Genomic DNA, 18636 nt, shown 5'->3' with positions numbered 1-18636 from the left:
TTGTGATAAATGCTAATTGTTGAGAAATAAATTTACTTTCTTCTTTCCAGAATCTAAGTCATTTCATGGTATAATATGATATAAATTTTAGTGCTTCATTTGAGAAATCAAATAATGGTGGTTAAAAGAAGATTAAGTTGTCTTCTCTTCTCATAAAAGTCTGGGTTGGTCGTCTAGGGCTAACAGAGGCCCTCAATCACAGACTCCATCTTATTGCTTTTATCCTCAATGAATAACTTACATTTTGTTGTTCAGGATGGATATATTCCAGCTTCTACCAATACATCAACATTCTGAGCTGTAGAATTCTTCTAATACTGATATCAATTGCGTCACTCAATGGATAGGAGACATAAATTCTACAAAGGGAAGGAAGAAAAAATGAAGTTTAAAATTAAGTAGTGACTAGAGAACCAGCATACAGATCGCTGAATGTTGTAGTTGTAATCAATAGAAGCAAAACTCCTAATCATATCCAAAAGATTCCAATTTCTAAGACATCAATTTCCAGAGTACCTTTCTGTGCCCCCATGTCTGCGAAATAGTAAATTCTCACATGGAAAAAAAATTCCAGCAGGTCAGAAGAATCCAGCTGTCCCTGAGACACAGCAATGAGAAATTAGGGACCAGCATATCCTTTTCTGAATGCAAGGTAAAATGATGAAAACCAAAATGTCCCAACAGAGTCACAAATGCCTGCATTCTGTCCAACAGTATATTCTTTAACAATAGTAATAATGAAGGGGGATGAGCTATTCCTTCTTTTCCATTTCTTGTTCTGTATTACTGAACATAATTTCCTCAATTATAACAGAAATGATTTCTCTCTCTTTAAATCAATGTGCTCCCCCTCTAGGATTCAAAATTGCAGTGCTGTTTTGGAAGGCATCATTTTGCTTCCATAGTAGCAATTTGTCTAAATCTTTGCCTTGTGGCCTCAATGAATGCATTTGGCAGAAAGACTAGGATGATAGGCAAAGCAGAGATTCTGTGAGCAGAAATACCTTGGGAAATCAGCAATGGTGTGAAAAGAAATACATAAAAGCTACCCAGTGCAGTATATATGTTTTTAATGGGACTTCATTAAAAGTATAGACTTCTTAAAGTTTGTCTCAGCATGGTAGTGGGTTTCTACAGAGGAAGTTTGAAAGCACTTAGAAGTTTTCTTTTGCTTCTCTTCTTTTCATCTCACTCACAACAAGCACTGATACAAAAAAAGTGTGTAACTGCTGGTTCATATTAACTTTCTAGCAGAATTCATACTACGTTTTACTGATATCCTGGGGACTTTAGAGGGAAGGCCTAAGGGGGAGTGCTGATTTATGAAATAAGAAGTTGAGAGGAGAGTAGAGGTTCAGCAGAGACTGCCTTTAAGGGCAATGTAACCAAAGGGCTATGCTCCTGGAATATTCTAGAAGTCAGATTTACTAATACATTGGTTTAAGGGAAGGATCCTGAGTCCAAGCAATGGCTGACACAAGGTAGACCATCAGTGACTAGCTAATTAATGAACAATTATTCCATCTGTGGGAACAAACCCCCAAAATTCACGACATAGAACTGGAGTTCTGAAAATGGGAAATAAAACTACCAAATAACAGGATAAACATAGGCAACAGGAGTGTAGACTGAATCTGTAAGGATAAATAGATTTTCCCAGTAGCGAGAAATAAAAAGGAAGTTTTAGGATGGGGTGGAATCAGTATAAGAAACCTTAAATGTGAAAAAGATGCTTTCACTTAAAGGTGTAGTCATCCAAGCTTGTAAATGTTTTCCAAACAGTAATGCAAAACCAACCTTGTAAACTTACGTAAGCAGAATGATTTAGAAGGGAGGAAAAGATAGTCATAACAAGCCAGAAACCAAGGCCTAAAGGGAAAGGATAGAAGTTGGATCACCTGTGCCTGTCAGGGAGTTGCTCAGTTCAGATGCACAATTCACTAGTTGTAAAACCCAGAGGAACTTCATTTTTCAAGCATTAGCTCTCACCCATATAAATATAGCTTATTAATTCATTCAATATTTTTTAATCTACCAATTTGTAAGTCTCTGTTCTAGAACACAAGTTAAAGAGATATTGTAAGGGAAAAAATCCTTACAGCTGAGATTGGAATTGTGGCTCCGTTGAAGGAACACTAGCCAATGCCCAAAAGCCTCCCATATTGAGTTCTAGTCCAGTTCTCCATCATAAAAAACAAAAAGTTGATACTAAGAAAATAAGCACTGCATGACGAGGAAACAATCAGGGCAAGAATGGATTGGGGATGCTCAGGAAATTGAAAGAAGATCAATTAGTATTTGCAGGAAAAAGAAAGAGTGATAAAAGGAAGATGGAAAGTAGGTTGGGGTCAAACCATGGAGAGGTTTACATATTAGGAGGAAAGACTTGCTCTATTTGACATATGAAGAAAGTGTATAAGAGGCATTTCTCTAGGTTTCTCTTGCTGAATTAAAAATGACTTTTTGTGAGAGATGTCCTGGGGCAGAGAGACTAATTAGAACACTATGGCAGATGTCTGGGAAAGAGATGACGGTGTCTCAAAAATAGATGAAGAAGAGTGAGACTCACAGACTTGAGATGTGTTCAGGTGGTCGAATCAATAGAACTTGCTGATAAATTTGGAGAGCAAAGAAAGAGGCACTATCAAAGACAATCCCTAACACTTCTGGCTGAAACCATTAACTGCTACGTTGGAGTTTTTAAGTGAAAAAGGATATGGGAAAATCAGTTTTGCTTCATGAGAAAGCATGCATAGTGTGACTAAAAAGGTTTGGGCACATTTGATGATGTTGTTTGAGTCACTACTAATAAGTTAGCAAACACGAGCTAACTGTCTAATATGTGCTGGTCCTGGGAATCCATTCTGTTCATTTTTTTTCTTTATTCCTTTGACCTGGAATCATAGGTAATTAAATCTGGACAGAACCTGGAAAGTTATCTCATCTAAAGGTCTTCAAACATGAGTGAAAGGTTATTTAGTTGCATAAAATGTACCTGAGGAGCTTACTAAATGAATAAATGGGAGGACTTTATGTCTGGTAAATCCAATTCTTTATGCCTGCAATGTGACTTGAGTGTGCATTTTTAATGGGCTTCCCAACAGGATCTGATACACAGCCAAGTTTGGAAACCACCGTTTAGCAGCTTTTATTTTTTTCCAATAGATGAAAGAAATAAATGAAGGCCACGGCCATAAAGCTGGTAAATGACAGAAGCAGGACTTTTGCCCAGATTTTCAGCTTTTAAACCCAGGAACCAGATCCTGATTGATTCTGGCACATTGATGCACTGGTACTGGAAACAGAATAAATGTTTATACACTTTTCTTTGTTTGTGCTCTCCCTAAGTGAATACATTCACTATGGCAGCAAGGTGGTTAGTTTGAATCTGTGCCTTTAATCAGTTGAGCACTTAATAAGTATGTCAGATGGGTGGCATGCAAAACAGAGGATCAGAACTGCAGTTAGACTACATGATACGTGTCATAACAATCTAAACCTAAGACTATGCTGGCAAAAGTAGCATGAAGTGATAAGTATACATTTAAAAGAAGAATATTTTTTGATGGAGCAGGAGTTTTTTCTCCAGGCCTCCTAGCAAGCACTCTACCACTTGAGATTCCAGTCTTACTTTGTATTGATTATTTTTCCAGAAAGTGCATTATAACTTTTGCTAGGGCTAGCCTAAGATAGCAATCCTTCTAATTATGCTTTCTGTATGGCTGGGATTACAGGATTTCAGCATGATATCCAGCTTGTTTGTTGATACAGGGGTCTTGGCTAGTGAACTTTCTTCCTCAGCTGACTTAGCATTTCAATCCTCCTACCTCTGCCTCCAAAGTAGCAGGGATTAAAGGCAGATTGCCTGTGTACCTACCCAAAAAAGGGTTTTTTGTTGTTATTGTTGTTTTTCTCAGTGCTTTTTCCTTGCTCTGCTTTCTTGCTCCAGGCTCATATTCTACTACATGTATCATAACCCCAGGTAGGCCTTTTGCAAGTTATTTTGGAGGTAAACTCTCAAGAACTTTTCTGCCCGATACAGTTTGAAGTGACCATTCTTTATATCACTACTAATGAGTAACTGATTATAGGTGTGAACCACAGACACTCTACTAGAAAATGTGTGATGAAAGAGATATAACAAGAACTTTGGGATCATTACACTGTGTCAGGTTGACTAGTTACAAGCAATAGGCAGCTAAACTAACCTTTGCTATCCCAACAAGGCAATTTCAAATCCTGTCTACACATAAGAATCATACTCTGGAGTCTGATTTGATTGATAGAACTCTTCATGGAGTCCTGCATCTACAGAGTATGTGTGTTGATTGATTTAATGGATCTCTACCTCTTAAAGCTCTTAAATAAAAAAGATTTTAATCATACTGGGGCATGCTCAAAATTCTGCCACCTGGACATATCTGTGATCCTTGGTATCAGATTAAGAAAATGAAGTTAAAATGCCAAGAAGCTGTCATTAAAAGCACCAGTACCTGCTTTACCAGCTGCAGTAAGCACAGCACATGTTGAACAGAACAGTGTGAAAGAAATTACTATGTCACTGGACCTTAGGTCAGGAACAGGGTACAATCTGGATGTTGCTCACTCCCCAGGAGGGGGTGCTTTTCCTGTGACACACTGATAAAGAGTAGGCAGGGGTGTTGCATATAACCACTTCCTCCTCTCTTCCATCTTTCCTGAATATGCAACAGCAGCAAGGTACTGCCGTCCAGCAATTGCCTGAATGCTGACAGCTCAGTTTATTATCTGAGCTCTCTGTATATATTATGTCCCTGCTGCACAAGACAAACAAAATTATTGTAACAGGGAGAAGCAGGTACAGGGAAGAATTATGACCCTCCAACACACTCTTATTTTTTAATTTACAAGTAGAGAAACTTTAGGCAGGGATGATGCTGCCCAGGGTACCTCTAGGACATGGTACAATTGAGACAGAATGCTTTGGCCTTCTGAGACAAACGATGGGCTTCTCCAAATGTTGTTCTCAACCCGAGGCTTTATTTCAGTATAAATAAGGAAGGTGCCTCTGGAAATAATGCATGAGGTAAATCTTGCCTAAGAACAAAGGATGCCAAGGCAGGAAATGGGATGTCTTAAATGGCTGTAACTGTCTATGTACTCAATTACCTCTAATGATTGCAATGTCCAGTGCCTGCAAAACAGAGCGTCCATTGTCCTGAGCAATGCCTCTGCTCCCATCCACACAGGCTCCGATTCTCCATTCTAGCTCTGTGAATTCCTTCCACAGAGTTATTTTTGGCTGGGCCCTCACAGCTCATGGAAGACCGGCAGTGCTTGAAAGGCTGAGTCAGATGAGTCACTCTTATTTGGCCTCATGTTTGAGGTTCTTGTTTTGCAAAGAAGGACATTTCCACAGTAATTATGAACACACCACATTGGTAGAGAATCAGTGTAGAAATATTTCTGGCATTTGTGGCAGGTTGGATGAATATTTAGAATCAGATCACATACCAGAATGAGGAAGACTTGCTGCACTAGCTACCATAAAGATAAATGAAAAGAATGAGCTAAATAAGGAAATATTTCATTTTGAATGCTGTAACTATTACTAACTGCACAAAAGTTTGCCAAACATATCTGGAAAGTGAATTGAGAGGATCATTCACAGACTGATAACCTAATTACTATTGAAATTTTCAAAACTAAATGACATTTCATATTATTAAAATTATTATTATTACTGGATAAAGAATGTTTTAACATTTGAAAACAAATTCCTGGATTATGTATTAAATGAAGTTTTACCCTACTATAGGATATAGAGAAATCAAAATGAGAAAGGAAATTAAATGAAAACTTTGCCATTGTAAAATGCCAGGTTTTGACGTATTGACTTGACAAAAAATTCCAACTTCTTTTGTGTTTTTGTCCTCTTTAGGAAAAGGTAATTCAATTACTAAAGAAAAGTAAATGGCTTCTTTTTGAAATCTTTCATGAACTTTACTAATATCCTCAAGCCATATTCTCAGTGTAGCCTGGGAAAACCAGATTCAGCTGGAAAGATAACACACTACCACATTTCCAGAGCAACTTTATAAATTACAATACTGGAGAGTGCAACCCAGGCATATAAATGTTAGAATATGAGGCGAGGACCGGTAGCTCACACCTGTAATACCAGCTACTCAGGAGGCTGAGATCTGAGGATCACGGTTCAAATCCAGCCCAGGCAGGAAAAGTTCATGAGACTCTTTTTCTTAAAATATATTTTTATTGTAAAAATACTATACAGAGGAGTTACAGTTACATGAGCAAGGTAATAAGTACATTTCCTATCAAGAATTGTTTCCTCTTCCTTTGTTTTTCCCCTACTGTCCCTTCCCTCCCATCTACAACTACACTCCCTCTGCCCCTGCCTATACTGTAAAGTTCGTTTTTCAACATAGGGTCTTGTGCATCTCATTGTTACAATGTGTCCACCTGTATCCCCATTTAAGCATTTTGTTTTTCCCTTCATTTCCAAACTAGAGAAATGTATATATAAGATGCAGGGCACCGACACCAAAACAGTGAAAACAGGGGTTATATCATATTGTAAAAACATACAAAGAAAAAAAATCACATGGTACATCTTGGGGTTCATTTCGCTTAACATCATCTTATCTGGTCATATATACATAGCTTTTAACCTTTTCTACTTGTCCCAGACGTATACTAGTTATTGCAAATAAAGGAAACCATGGGACCTATGTTTCATTGGGCCTGGCTTACTTCATTTAATATATTTTTTTCCAAATCTTTCCATTTCCTAACAAATGGTGTGATGTCATTTTTTCTGATGGAGGCATAGAATTCCAGTGTGTGTGTGTATGTGTGTGTGTGTGTGTGTGTGTGTGTACACACACACCACATTTTCTTGATCTATTCATCTACTGAGGGGCATCTGGGTTGGTTCTATATCTTAGCTATAATGCTGCTATAATGCTAATAATGCTGCAATAAACATAGTTGTGCTGGTAGCTTTAGTATGGTCTTGTCTGTGATCATTTGGGTAAATACCCGAAAGTGGGGTTGCTGGGTTATGGGGGAGCTCTATGTCAAGTCTTTTGAGGAAATTCCATACTGCTTTCCAAAGTGGTTGAACAAATTTACACTCTTACCAACAATGCTGTAGGGTTTCCTTCTGGCCACAACCCCTCCAGCATCTGTTGTTGTTAGAGTTCTTGGTTATAGCCATTCTAAATGGGGTAAAGTGGAATCTCAATGTCATTTTGAAACCAAATTTCAAACTCTACTACAAAGCCATAGTAATCAAAACAGTTTGGTACTGCCACAAGAACAGAACTGAGGACCAATGGAATAGAATCAAAAACCCAGAAATGAAACCACAGACCCTGAGTCTCTTATAAACTCAGAAAACCGAAAGTGGCACTATGGCTCAAGAGGTGGAGCACAAGTCTTGAGCTGAAGAGCTGAGAAACAGTGCTTAGGCTGAGAGTTATAGCCCCAAGACTGACAAAAAACAAAAAACAAAAACTTAGAATATGAATTCAGTGATTGAGGCTAGAACTCAGACTTGAGAATTCCTTGGTTTCATTTATTTTTAGGTAACTTTTCACATATATTTAAAGTATACAACATAATATTTGGAGAACATACAGATAGTAAACTTGGCTTTTTGAAAGTAAGCTGGATCTCATTTAAATTGCAAAATTTCAAACAAAACTCCAATCCAGGAGATTTAAGCACAGAAGTTTAACAATTATGAAAAAATTAACACTTGAGGGAACTTTTCCAGATGTTTTTACTTGTTTGGTTTTTACTTGTTTATTGTCTTTACACTTGTACTATAGGAGATTGGAAAATCTATTTTATTTCATTTTGTCTTTAATTTGTTTATTTTGGTGTCAGTCCTGGGGCTTGAATGCAGGGCCTGTTCACTGTTCCTGGACTTTTGTGCACAAGGATACTGCTCTACCATTTGAGCCACAACTCCATTTTCAGCTTTTTGATGGGTAAGTGGAGTTAAAAGACCCAAATTTTTCTGCCTGAGCTGGCTTTGAACCATGATCCTCAGATCATAGCCTCCTGAATAATTAGGGTTACAGTAACAAGCCACCAGTGCCCAGCTGGAAGGCTTATTTTAGATGCTGAGAATTCAAAGCTGCTTAGTTCTCTCCCCTCTTAGTGACTCAACTATCTCAAATAAATCCTCTTAGAAACAAGTAGTATGAGGTACTGAAAGGGCATTAAAGAATTGATAGAAAAAAAATTCAACGGCTACCAAGATCTCAAGAGAGTGTGGTAATCTGAATTCTTCTCAAGTTGTTGTTTTTAAGTCAGTTCTACTAAAATATAATGGGTATCCTGCCTATTAAAAATAGCTATTGTTTTGCATTCTCTCTAGTTTCTCAGTGCATATTATAATCAGATAATGAATGTTCTAACTTTCTTTCTCATTTCTTCCAAGTATTCTGTGCTTATTCATTTCCCACATAACTTTTAAAATTGTTTGTTGATAACTACAAAACATTCTTGCTATCATTTTGATAAGGACTATTTTGATTCCACAAACCAATTTGGGATGTAATTGATATTTCCTAGTTGATGATCTCAACTGTTACTGAAATCTTATTTACATTTTTCAGTAGATTATAATTTTTAACATAGATAATTGTGTGTGTGTGTGTGTGTGTGTGTGTGTGTGTGTGTGTGTCCTTGAGCTTAAGTTCAAGGCCTTGGCACTATTCCTGGGCCTTTTTCCCAAGGCTAGAATTCTATCACTTGAACCACAGCTCCACTTGCAGCTTTTTGCTGGTTAAGAATCTCATAGAATTTCCTTCTTTGACTGGCTTTGAACTGTGACACATAGATCTCAGTCTCCTGTGTTGCTAGGATTACAGTCATGAGCAACCACCAGCATCTGGCTAGAAAATATATCTTATCAGATTTAATCCTATATAACTCCTTTTGGAAGTTTCTATCTCAAATTTTACTTTAAAAATTGGAGCTGTAGTTCAAATGGTAGAATGCTAGCCTTGAGCACAAGAAAGCTCAGTGACAGTGCCTCAAATTCAGATCAAGGACAAGCACAAAAAAACTTGTAGCTCACAATTATATATAGTTAGCCAACAAAAATACAATAAACTGTTTTTCCTTCTGTTCACTTTATTTTATACAACAAAGTTAAAGTGGCTTAGAAGACCTACTAATGCTTTAATATAGTCTATTTGGGATTTGACAAATAAGCAATGACATTTCCTGTAAAGTAAGACAGATTCATGTCTTCCCAGCTCTTGAGGTATGGCTCATGGCAAGTAGTCAGCCTTGTAGAATTCTGCTGTAAATCCATCTGGTCTTGGGCTTTTCTTAGATGGGAGGTCTCATTGCTGTTTCTATTTCAATGCTTGATATGGGCCAGTTAACTTGGTTTAACTCATCTTGGTTTAGTTTTGGCATGTCGATATTTGCTAGGATATCGTCCATTTCTTCCAGGCTTTCAAACTTATTAGCATAAATGCTTGAGAAGTATTCCCTTATAATGTTCTGGATCTTGTTTCTGTGGTGACGTTTCTATTCTCATCTCTGAGTTTGTTTATTTAGATGTGCTCTCTTCTTTTTCTGATAAGTTTTGCTAAGTGTCTATCAATATTGTTAATTTGTTTGAAGAACTTACTCTGTTTTGTTGATTCTATGGTTTTTTGGATTCAAATTCGTTTAATTCTGATTTAATTTTCATTATTTCTTTCTTTCTATTGGATTTGGGTTTAGCTTGCTGATCTATTTCAAGGACCTTCAGATATCTTATGAAATTGTTGGTTTCAGATCTCTCCAATTTGTTGATGTAGGAACTCAGAGATATAAACTTTCTTCTGAGTACTACCTTTGCTGTGTTCCAGAGGAGCTGGTAATTTGTGTGTTCATTTTTGTTGAATATCATGAACATTTGAATTTCCTTTCTAATCTCTTCCTTGACCCACTGTGTGGTTCAGTCTCCATGTGTTATAGGAATTTGTTTGTTGGTGGCTTTTGGTGTTGAGTTCTAATTTTATTCCCTTGTGGTCTGAGAGAATTCAGGGCATAACTTCAATGTTTCTGAATTTGGAAAAGTTTGTTTTGTCACCTAAATGTGGTCTATTTTGGAAAATGTTCCATGTGTTGTTGAGAAAAACGTGTATTCTGATGCTGCTGGGTGAAATATTCGGTAGATGTCTGTTAAATCTAGTTGATCTATGCAGTTGTTTAGATCTGCGGTTTCTCTGTTGAGTTTTGCCGAGTTGATCTATCTAGTGTGGATAGTGGGTTGTTAAAATCCCCAACAATTAATGTCTTTGGAGCTATGTGAGATTTAAGGGAAAGTGGTGTTTCTTGGATGACCTTGAGTACTCTGCTTTTTGGTGACTAAGTATTTAGAATTGTAATATCCTCCTGAAGGAAAGATTCCTTAATTTGTATGTAGCAACCTTCTTTATCTCTTCTCACTAATTTTAATTTGAAGTCTATTTTATCTGATATTAAGATTGCAACTCCCGCTTGTTTATGGGGGACATTTGCTTGGTAGATTTTGTTCCAGCCTTTCACTTTCAGAATATGTTTGTTTTTATGGGCAAAGTGTGACTCTTGAAGGCAGCAGATAGAAGGATCTTGCTTTTTAATCCAACTAGACAGTCTATGTCACTTAATTGGAGAGTTTAGTTCATTAATGTTGAGAGTTAGGACTGAGAGGTATCTGGTAGTTCCTGCCTGTTATCCACCTTCTTGGGGATTGTGACAGCTAGGTTCTTCCTATGGTTCTTGGATTCTCAGTTTGGGTGCACTTCTTTAGTTCCTTAATTTTGTGTTCAGTGTTTAGTCTCAAATCACTTAGTTGATTGGTTATGGTTTCCTTGGACTCCCATTCCTTCTGTCAGGCTCCATTAAGCATTCCCTTTGTGGTCTCCCTGGATTCCTTCAGCTGTCTGTTTATGGATGCCACAAATGTCTCTATAGATCTTTGTCTATTCTCATCCCACTCACACAACTCCTGTATTAATCTTTGGTTAGCTTCTTCACACTTACCCAATTCCTGTATTTCTCTTTGACTGTTCTCAGCCTGCTCAAGCAATCCTGTATTAATCTTTGAGTAGCCTCCTCACGCTCACGAGGCTCCTGTATTAACTTTTGTTTAGCCTCATTATGCTTTTGAAGTCCCTGTATGAATCTTTGGTTAGCTCGTCTCGCTTCCTATCATGCTCACACTGAGTCCTTTGCAGGTTTTCAATCTTTTCATTCACCATGTTTACTAGTAGTGTTTGTAGAGCTTTTTGGGAACTCTCCTCTGGATTATTCATTAACTGTTCTGTCACCTGATTATCCTGAGTGGGAACTGAGATACCAGACTTATCATTTTTCTTGTGTTTCTCTTGCTTGTTCTGCCCATTTGGTATGAAATACCAATTTTGAGCTAGAACACTATATTAAGGCAACCATCAACCAGAGTCCTGGAGTTGCACAGTCAAAATGGCTGCAGATACAGTCTAGTTCAACAGATACAATCTATTCAACATCAAACAACTATGGATTAGCAGGCCAAGAACGTCAAAGAAGGATTTCACACACCAGAAATTATTAAGTTTAGGGAGAATTGTGGGGGGGAAATAGGATTAGAGGGATGTAGAGAGCTAAAAGGGAAGTGAAAGTAACCAAGTCCTAATCTCAGAGAGGGAAATGGATAGAAAATAATGAAAGGAGAGAGATGAAAAATCAAGATAAAATGGAAAAACAAACATTTTAATTTAAACACTTAAAAATTATGTAATTATAAAGAAATGATATTGAGAGAAGAAAAGGATAGGATCGGAGGAGAGGAATGATAAAAAGGAAAAAGGAAAAAATAGAAGATGAAAATCCTGAAAATTAAGTATGTACACAATGAGGGATAAGGTCTAAAAATCAACAACGGGCATATATCTGGGGATGAGCAGAACCGCAATTAAGTCAGGCAAAAAAGAAAAAAAAAAGAAAAAAAAGGACCAAAAGGTCAAAGAGATTTTTTTAAAACACATACACACATACACTCCTAAAAATAAAAATTATGAAAGAAAAAAGTAATAGAAATCAATTAAAAATAATAATAATAAATAGGTAGAAAAATGAGTTTTTTGGGGGGGAGGGAGAAGATCTTGTATCTCCCCTGTGTCCTTAACCAGTCTCTTGGTGGAGTCTCTGGTCTGCTTGTGGTGTTTGTTTGAATCTTGATTGGTTTCTTAAGTTGGTTTGTTTGAGCAAGCAGATGGATCTGCCTTAATCAGGACTTTGTGATCCTCCTCCCAGGCTAGTTCAGTGGGAGGGACATCTGCCTTGGGTATCACAAAAGAGGGAGATTTTTGTTACCTCTAGTTTGGAGATGCTGTGATGAGGTGAGATTCTGGGTATCATTGAGGTCTATCAATAATCAGTAGTTTTTCCCTCAGAGACTAGCTCCTGAGACACTTACCACTCCCAGCCTGGAGCCATTGTCAGGGTTTATGTTTACTGAGCTTCAATTGTTTGTCTAGGCTGCTGTGGGAAGGGGCAGCCTCTGGCTCTGTTTACACAGTGAAGAAGTCACTCCTCCCTCCTCCAGTGGTGGAGGTTCCTCTTCCTGGGAGGTGACTTTCCCCTGGGAGGAACTGAGCCTGGCAGGTCAGGTCAGGTTCCTGTGACTTGCTAATGGCTCCAATTGTTTTCTTCCAAGGGTTGGGTTGGAGCTAGCTGCTCAGCCTGGCCTTTTTCAGTATCAAAGATGGAGATTTTTTTCCAGTGGTGGGGGAAGATCTGCCTTCCCACCACCGCTCCATGAAAAGGAGTGAGGATGTCAGGGTTCTACTCACGCCAGACTCTTAGTTCCTGGGCTGTCCCTGCTCTGTGATCAGCAGGATAAAGATTTCTGATCCTTGCCAGTTCTTGTTGGTTGTGAGTAGAATACACTGCATGCTGCATCTGGGGCCTTTATCCTGGACTTTCTGTTGGTATGGTGGCTGTGGTAGCAAGCCACCACAGCCGTGGCTACCAGCAAGCGCTCAGATCTGCCTCCTTGACCAAGCTGCCTGTATTTTCCATCTCTGACCAAACTCTCTATACTGTTATGGCACACTTGATGTGATTCTCTAGCCTACAACTGTTCAGTGGAACACTAAAACTGGTTTCTATGCGAGAGCTTGTTTAGCCTCCAGCTTCTCCTCTGCCATCTTCCTCTGGTCCGTCGCCATTCTTTATCTTAACTCAGTTTTTTTCTGATAACCATGGATAGAATTTATTAGGTTTTTTTTTTCATCGTGAGATTAGTTTTCTACTCACTAAAACAATTGATAAGCTTCTTTCAGATGGAATTGTGGAAAAGTAATTTTTTAAAAATTATTGCTTCAAGGTTAAGCCACACAAAATACCTTAACTTCCAATGAAGAGAGAAAAAGCAGGGAATGCAGATTCTCAAAAGTTTTGAGACTTCAATTTTCTATTTTGCACTTAGCACTGTTCACTTAATGATAATAATTAATAATCCTTTTTTATTATGTTGAAAATTAGAGCTCAAAATCACAGCATCAATTATTTATCTTTGTTATCAATCATCATGTGCCTTATAGAAAATAGTTTTAGGAAAATCAGAAATACCATTGTCACCAAATTAGTTGACTATTTTAGCTGTAAGGCAAGATTTGAGAAATAACACTATCCATGCACTGCCTATTCATAAATAGTTCCAATAAGGCAAGAAGCTACTCACATCTTTCCTTCACTTCAAGATTTAATGGCATACTTTGGCCCTGCTATGACTGCTACATTTAGGTGCTCCCTTAAGAAATGAGTATAATGCATCTTGATCAGTGTCACTCCTTCTGTCATTCTACCCCATCTTTCTCAACCTATCCAATACCCTCAAGTTAGGTACTTTCTTTTCCATGAAGGTACATTGAACAAAATAACAACTGTATTCACTCACCTTTATTCTCTCCATTTATCTGTTCCCATCTAGTATATATTCCCTCCACCAACAAAACATATGTTAGCTTCCTGGTATTCATTTTGTTAACCTATTTGTTAGCTCTTCAGAAAAGTTGCATCATTAGAATACTCCTGTGAGAATACCATCCTTTAGTTGATCCTTTTAGTGGATACATGTAACCATGTATATGTTTTCATATATGTTTATAAGTTAGATTTCATTTCAACCTATGAGAGCAAACATGTGCCCTTTGTCTCTTTTAACCTGAGCTATTTCATTTAACGTAATTTTCCTAGGCTCATCCTCTTCCCTGCAATGACATAATAATCTTCTTCCTGATAAATTAGTAAAATTGTATTATATATGTGAATATATAATGAAATCATATACAGAATTATATAATTTTATTTATATATGTATACAATTTACATATGTTATATTTCATAAATGCTATATAAAATTATAAATTATATTCATATAATTATATAATTTATAACATAGGTATTATATATTAGATATGCTACTTAATATAATTTCTATAGTTATATGTACATAATTATATAGACTTACTATGATATATAATTATTTTTATATATCTATTCATTGTAGAGCATATGGTCTGCTTCTATAGCTTGGCTGGGGTAAATAGTGCAGCAATAAACTATGAACAATTAACAATGATGTGCAAGTGTCTTTACTGTGTCTTGATGTATAATATCTATCATTTTCCTCTTGCTCCAGGGAATATGGGCCTGGATAATAGTGAGTAAAGAAAGTGAACTTAGCTTCAGTTGGGATTCCACCTCACTGTGTGTCCAGAGAAAGCTCTCTTTCAGTCAGCTATAAGAACTTCATTCCATGGCAGATATTTTTGTATGGGCCACATCTGGTCAGAAAAGTTTGAATCTTGTCACAGGGTTGAAAGTCTCTTAATATACATCAAAGAATTTAAGAATATAATTTCAAATTCTAGCATGTTTGTTCACAGATAGGGTATGAAAACTATTGTGAAGACCTCAAAGGAAACACTGTTGCTCTAAGGATATTCATTCACTTACTAAGTACAATATACCACATCTTGTGTGTCAAGTAGTGGGAATAAAGCCCATTATTTATATGCTGACCTCAGAAACCCCAACCTTTTTTTTTTTTTTGGTCCGGTCGTGGGGCCTGAACTCTGAGGCTGGGTGCTGTCCCTCAGCTCTTCAGCTCAAGGCTAGCACTCTACCACTTGAGCCACAGCACCACTTCTGGCTTTTTTCTTTTTTGCTTATGTGGTACTGAGGAATCGAACCCAGGGCCTCATGCATGCAAAGCAAGCGCTCTACCACTGAGTCACCTTCCCAGCCCCAGAAACTCCAATCTTATGAGGGAGATTTAGATAAGAATAATCAATACCATCCTTGGAGCATAGAAAATAAAACCATAAGATTTGCTATGCTTCAATTATCAACAAAAATTTCACAGGAAATGATGATTGATGTTTAATACCAAGAAAGAGTTTGCATTCTGATATGACTGCTCTTCCCTCCCCCCACTGAACTTCTAAGACACACCTATTCTCTGAAAACTGACTACTTGGTTTTGAGTCATATGAAAAGAGAAGAGAAGAAATGAATACTTAATGATCAGATTTGATGCTAGGATATGGATTATTTGAGAAGAGCTTTATATGTACTGGTAATAAAAGCAAAAGGTATGTACTATTATCCCCCTCACCTTTTTTAAGCAAAGAATCCAAGGCTCTGAAAATGAGCCATATCTAATGAGATGTATCTAATAACTGACAGTGTTTTGAGTAGCTTTGTGCAATTTAGGTCTGTTCAAAAGACCTAAATCCTACTTGAAATCCTAAAGCAACCTCCAGGATTCTATGCTGAAGGAAAAAAAAATAGGAAGAAAGGAAATTCCAGAATGGACAGAATATAGCTTAGTATTTATTTCAGATCTGTAATTTCAAATAGTTCTGTTTTTTACTTATTTTTAAATTATTATTACCTTTAAGTACATGTACAATGGAGTTGCCATTTAACATGGTAGTTTATGAATATACCACCTTCAAACTTAGATAAGTTGAAATGCAGCTTTTAGATGTGGTACTCCAAATCCCAGGAGTACTACATTAGATCCAGCACTCACACCTGATATGCCAAATAAAGCAATATGGTGAGGTCAGATTAAAGGGATTTGTCATAGGGAAGACAACACTGCTTTCAGTACATCTTCAAACATCTTCTTGGGTACAGACATTGGCTTTAGATAAACAGGAAGAATTTGTGGCAGAGGGTAAAAAAAGCCATACTTAGTTAAAATATATTTGAGTCACAAGTATGGTCTGGTAAGCTATTAGCTTAGTCTTTGCTTTTGGAGGCATTTCAGAGAACCTGTTATTGCTTCCATTTGAAGGGAGGAGCAGTTTTGCCTTTTCTGTCACAAGCTAAAGAGATGGTATTGCTTGTATGAAAGGCAGTTTGCTTTTGATCATAAAGTGTTTATTGTTGAATATGTGCTATCCTGCAGCCCATGGTTAATCCAAAGTGACAATAGAGATAGTTCAGATCAAAGGACACAGATGCAAAGTAGGGAGAGTTAGGAGCCCAGCTTTTGGTTCAGTGATAGTTCCACCCATAGCATCTTTTCCAGTGTCTCTTTAGTGTCTATAAAACTCAGCTTCTCTGCAAAATGTGAATACTAAAAATTCACTTCCTTCAAGGACGTAATGTGGTATTTGTATTTGAAAATTCATACAAGAACATACTTGACACAGCTACTTAATAAATGCCAGCCAAAACTGAATATGCCCAGACCCATGGAAATTTGGCTTCCTGACAAAATTTGGATACTCAGGAGCTGTTCCAACTCCTACAGAAGAATACATATTTTCCTGCAGATTTGTTACAATTCCGAGCTCAGATCAAAGCTAGAATTATAGTTATGGGTCGGTGTTGATTTCTTGCCAACTCTGTATATAGGAAACATTCCTAAAGTCCCACGAAAAGAGTGCTCCGGCGATCTTTCCAATCCACAGCTGTTAGGCACCAATGAATGCAGTAGGAAAAACTCGTTTGAATAGATGTCATGATAGCATAAGACCCATTGCCTTACTTTATAAATCTTTGGACCTAGAAATGTAATGCTGTCCAAGTAGATCTACTAGAAATTAAAATGTTATTTCCCAAGCTATAATGAGTCTTCTATTCCATTCAGAAAAAAAAATCAGAGAATTAGGATTCAGACTGAATAGCACATGCTATGTGATTTGTATAAATATCTGCGCCTCTCATCGATGCATAAGATACAGGATGTATGTCAGTGACCATGTACAAATTTACCTGTCATTCTTAGAGGAAAAGTAAGTTTACTTGTATTTACTTAAAAGTGGAACTCTCGGTACTCTCCTAAAGTTAAAAATAAGTAAAAGTCCATGAAAATCATTCCTTTTTGTGAAAGAAAATTTTCTACATTTATACATGTGCTTGTATATACTGAGAAAACACTTTAATAAAACAATGTCCTCACGATTTTGCATAAGATATATTATATTGATTCCATGAACATTTTACCCCAAATAAACCTTATATCTAAATATTAGTGTAATTAATCTAATGGCTTTCCTTAGATAGGTGCCTAATTACTTTAATGATATCAGCTGAATTACTAAAAGTAAAAACAGAAAAAAAAAACATTAAATGGCACAGGTGTGTAGTTTTCTGGAGGACTGAGTCCCATAGGTACACATTTGTTATACTGGTAATGCTTTCAATCTACTGCACTCATTTGAATCATTAGCAGGCATACCCAGAAAGAAACTAAGATCATCCAACTCAATCTTTTATTTCAGAGTTGAGAAATCTGACATCTAGAGAGGTTGATATTTGCTAAGATAACTGAGCTCATTAACAATTCCTCTAGGTATATAGAAGTGTCTTATTCTACAATACCAAGCTCACAAAAAAGCATTCCGAATTCTACAAACCTGTGAGTGATTTGAATAAAAGCTCCTGGAATACGGTAAACATGAAAATCTCCAAACAAACACTGTGGTTCACATGTGTAATCCTAGCTACTCAGTAGGCTGAGATCTGATGATCATGGTTTGAAACCAGCTTGGACAAAAAGTCCATGAGACTCTTTTTTTTATTTTTTATTTTTTTGAATTTAATTTAATTTTATTTGTGAACATACTGTACAGAGGGGTTACAATTGCATGGGCAGGATAATGCGTACATTTCTTACCAAGCATTGCAGCCTCCTCCTTTCTTCACATCCCTTCCCAGCCTCCCCCCTCTCCCCCCTCCATGAGACTCTAATCTCCCTACCAAAAGGCTGGAACTAAAGCTCGGGCTCCAGTGATTGAATGCTAGCCTTGAGCAGAATGCTCAAGGACAGTGCCAGGCTATGAGTTCAAGTACCATGACCAGGACAAATGTACACACACACACAAACACAAATGTAAATAAAATATGCTTATACATATATATGCATGTTTATGTATATGTGTATATATGTGTGTGTGTATATACAGATACACATCTAAGATAGCAGAACATATTTTTCTGATTTAAATATAGTAACATTTTCAGTTAATTTATTCTCATTTCAAAGAAGAAAGAAAATCATTAGCAATGGCTGCAAATGCTGACTGGGCATGTATATAGTTTCCATTTGTGTAGCATAATGACAGAAGATAT

Source organism: Dipodomys ordii, unplaced genomic scaffold, assembly GCF_000151885.1.
Source record: "Dipodomys ordii isolate 6190 unplaced genomic scaffold, Dord_2.0 Scaffold25, whole genome shotgun sequence".
Classification (NCBI taxonomy): domain Eukaryota; kingdom Metazoa; phylum Chordata; class Mammalia; order Rodentia; family Heteromyidae; genus Dipodomys; species Dipodomys ordii.
This window is presented reverse-complemented; position numbering follows the sequence as displayed.